Genomic DNA, 4,490 nt, shown 5'->3' on the forward strand with positions numbered 1-4,490 from the left:
GCTCGCTGCTCCCCGCCCGGCCCTGCCCGGACCTGCCCGAGCAGCCGCCGCCCGCGTGGCCCGGCCCGGCCGGCCGCCGCCTACTCACCGCCGCCCGCCCCCCTCGCTGTGGGCCGGCCGCGGGCGCGGGCGTCCCGCTGGCTTCGGTCCCCGCCCGCCGCCGCCGGGAGCCCCCGGGGCCTGGCGCCCCACCCAGCGGCGGCTCCGCCCCCAGACGCGCCCCCGCCCACGCGAGGGCCGGACACCCCGCAGTCCCTCTGCTGGGCGATCGCGGTTACCGCTTTTCCTCGGGAACCCCTCAGAGAACTCCGGGACAGCCCCTGGACCCCTCACCCACTGCGAACTCGCCCGTCCCACAATGACGTCTTCCACCCGACTACCTCCACCACGCTGCCCACCTGGAATTCTCCTTTCTCCCAGCCTGCCCTCTTCCCACTCTTTGGCCTAAGGACGTGCAGATCCCCCACACTGACTTCCCTAAACCCACTCACCTCTCCTGCCTGAAACTTTGGGCAGGCATTCCCCCCCACCTCAGGCCAATCAGGCAGTTGCCCCGCTGACCCCAAAGCACCCCAGATGGCCTGATCCAGGGCCCTTCCCTGACGCAGTCTCACCACTCCAAAACGCCCCTGACCTCCGTAGTTCTATCTGCCACTATCCCCTTCCCCCATCGCCTGCCAGGGAGACTTCATGCTCCCACCCCACCCCCATCAGTCCAGGTGTGCACTCCGCGATGTAGTGAGCCTGTCGACTGGTCCTTCAGAGTTCTCCTCTGCCCCTGTGTAGGCTCAGGGATCTCCTCCCGCCCCATTAGAAGGGTGGTGGGTGGGGCCCCTGTGGGCAGAACCCATAGGAAGCAGGCACTTGTCGAGTGGGGCTCTGGATCTCAGGCCTTGGAACCCCAAGCCTCGTTCTGCTTCCCTCCCCAAGACCTGGCTCAGCCGCTCCTCCCCAGAGGTCCCTCCTGACCTCAGATGAATCAGCCTTCCACTCGCGCTGGTGGTGACATCACTCTGACCAGTATAATAGTGAGCTGGGGTGGGTCTGTCGCTCCACCCCCCATGGGAAGGAGCAGGGTCTTAGTCACCTCTGTCACCCCTCAGCCCTCGGAGGTTGGAAAGAACAGGGCTTTGGGAGTCCTAGGCACCCAGGCTGGAATCCTGTCTTTCCCCACTACCTCAGCCGTGTGATCTTGTGCCTTCTCCTTCACCTCAGTTTCCATACCTTAAAAATAGGGATAACTCCTGAGTAATGTATAGAATTGTTGAATCATTATATTGTTCACCTGAAACTAATATAACACTGCATGTTAATTATTCTCCAATAAAAAAAAATAGGCATAACTCTAGCTTTACAAAGTGGCTGAGAGGATTAAGATATAATGTGCCTGACCTTTCAGTCATCACTCATAAATTCTAATTCTTGTTACCTGGTAACCTGGTATTTAAACGTGTGGCAAAATGGATTGAAAACATTTTTTTTTTAAAGATTTTATTTATTTACTTGACAGAGAGAGACACAGCGAGAGAGGGAACACAAGCAGGGGGAGCGGGAGAGGGAGAAGCAGGCTTCCCACAGAGCAGGGAGCCCGATGTGGGGCTCGATTCCAGGACCCTGAGACCTGAACCGAAGGCAGACGCCTAACGACTTTAGCCACCCAGGCACCCCTGAAAACATTTTGTACCCAGCTTCTCACGTGGGCCTTTTGAGGAAATTATGGAGGAGAGAAGCCCACTTGGGGATTGCCACCTCCTCAAGGACTTCCTAAGCCCCAAGTCCAGAATGCCGTTATGACCCCAACTGGGCCAGCCTGCCATCTTAGATCTGTTCAAGGCTGGAAGGCCCATTCTTGGCCCAGAATGTGGACTCTCTCAGGCCACCTAGGAAGTGGCTGCCGTGGGCCAGGTGGCCTAGCGAACCCTCTTGGCCCCTCACCAGCCTGTGCTTGCCACCTCCTGCCCTGTCCCCTTTGAGAGAGCAACTCCAGGAAAGGAAGGTTCCTTTCATTAAATCAGAGACTCGTCCTCAGGACCCACCTTGGCCTTCAAAGACCACCAGGACTCTTTCCTTAAAACCCAGGAGGGATTATATCCCTGTCCTCACCAGCCTAAGGGGCTCCCCCCAGGTCCCCAAAGACAGCTCCAGAGCAGACCTTAATCCCGTTGCCGTAATAATAACTTATATGGTACAGCCCTCTGGGTCCCCGTTAGCCCATCTGTGGGCTTTATAAACTCATTATCTGAGTCAGCTCACCGCGATAGGAAATAAGGACCTGCATGAGCACAGCTGTGTCTGCAGGCCAGACAGCTCGCCCCTAGGAACCCCAATTTCCTACCTTATAACATGGGGATAATAATCTTTGCCTTGCCTGCAACCCAGGGGTGTGGGTCATCAGCTAAGATAATGGATGACAAACTTGCACACGGGGCACCTGACTGGCTCAGTCGGTAGAGCACTCGACTCTTGATCTTCAGGGTGGTACGTACAAGCTGCACACTGGGCATAGAACTTGCTTTAAAAAAAAAAGTGCTGGGCAGACTGTAAATCTAGGGTTCAGGTGAGTGTTGGGACTGCGTTTACAGGTGAGGTCAGAAGCCACAGACGGCTAGGCAAGTCAAGTCACTGGCCCCAAATTATACCATAATTTCAGGATTAGGACTGAGGGATCTGGGCCCTTAATTCAGTGTTTTTCTTTATTTTTTTAACTACCAATTAAGGGATCCCATTCTCCTCATCAAAAATTGAAAAATAAAAGCTAAAGTTCCTAGTTGCCTCCCTCAGATCCAGTCCCCTTCTAAGAGGTAGGCACAGTTGTCAGTTTGAAACTTATCCTTTCGGACCTTGTACATGCGTTTGTATTCACACATGGATTCAACACAGATTCCCTGAGCACCCACTTCCCAGCTTGGGCATTCAAGGGGAAAGAAGAGTAAACGAGACAGGGTTCCTGCCCTCATGGAATTAACTTTCTAGCAGGGAAGACAGGCAGGGAACAAGAAAACAAATCAACGAAGATAATTTCAGATGGTGAGTGGTGCTGGGGCAAAAAATAGAAAAGACGCTGTGAGAGAGCCGTGGAGACAGACAGGGCCACCAGGGAAGGCATCTTTGAGGTGGGGACATTTGAGCTGAAGAACACCCATCCCACAAAAAAGCACATTGAATGCAAGCCAGTGAGCGATGTCCTTGCAGGTAGAGTTTGAATCTTTTCTGGTTTAATCCAGGCTAACAGCTGCAGGGGTCCCAGTGGTGGGGCAGGACTAGTCTGGTGAGTGAGACAGACTACTGGGTGATCTTTGTCGAGCACGATAAAGGGCAAGGGAAAGGAAGGTGTCCAGGGGAGCTCCCGGACTACTTCGGGAAAGAGCACCTTGCTTTCTCCACTGGCCATTCTTTCTACCAACCTGTTTTGCAGGAGGGCTGTGGAGAGGCAGAGGCAAAGACAGAATGAAAAACCAGAACCCACTGGGGTAGGAGAAGCTAATATAGGATGAACACTGGTGGGAACGAAGAGTGAGGGAATGACCAGGGCCTAAGGTTTACATTTGTCTTCCCATGCAGATCTCACGGTCACTTTCAGAAAGATAAAAGGGAGAGGGATTGGGGGCACCTGGCTGGCTCAGTCAGTAGAGCATGCGACTCTTGATCTTTGCTTGAGTTTGAGCCCCATGTTGGGCAGAGAGATTGAAAAAAAAAAAAAAAAAAGACAGCCTTAGAGGGGACGCCACTAGGCACCTCTAGCTGTTGAGTTCATCTGATTCTGCACCTGCTCAGAGGCCGGTGGATTGCTTCTCTCTCAGAGCCAGAGAACTCCATGTATGTATGTGCAGTTCCTGGGGGTGGGAGGGGAGGCCTGGTTGGCCCCATTTCACCCACCACCCCTCTCTGCCACACACTTGCCTGAAGATACTGGACAAAGATGTCATCTGCCCAAGTTCAACGTCAACATCTATAAAAGGTGGAGGATTCTGTCCTCCAAAATACTATCCCAGGGGCCTTGAGATGCACACACAAATATGGTCTTTGTTTGCTAACAGCAAACACTGGAAACATGCTAAATATTCATTAGTAAGGGACTGGGTAATTACGATTCAGCACAGCTACATGACAGAAAACCACACAACTGTTAAAAAGAATGTCATGGAAATACATCCTCGAAAGAAGTGAAAAAAGCAAGCTGCAGAATAATAGGTATAAAAGGATCCCATTTTTGCAAAACAAAACTTATATGTATGTGATAGATATTTCATATCATATATATTTATGTATCTAAACATTTCCATGAGCATACATATGGAATTTTTAAACATCAGGAAGAGGGGCGCCTGGGTGGCTCAGTTGTTAAGCGTCTGCCTTCAGCTCAGGTCATGATCCCAGGGTTCTGGGATCGAGCCCCACATCGGGCTCCCTGCTCAGCGGGAAGCCTGCTTCTCCCTCTCCCACTCCCCCTGCTTGTGTTCCCTCTCTCGCTGTCTCTGTCTGTCAAATAA

This window comes from Mirounga leonina, unplaced genomic scaffold (genome assembly GCF_011800145.1).
Source record: "Mirounga leonina isolate KUSES-001 unplaced genomic scaffold, KU_Mleo_1.0 Mir_418, whole genome shotgun sequence".
Lineage (NCBI taxonomy): Eukaryota > Metazoa > Chordata > Mammalia > Carnivora > Phocidae > Mirounga > Mirounga leonina.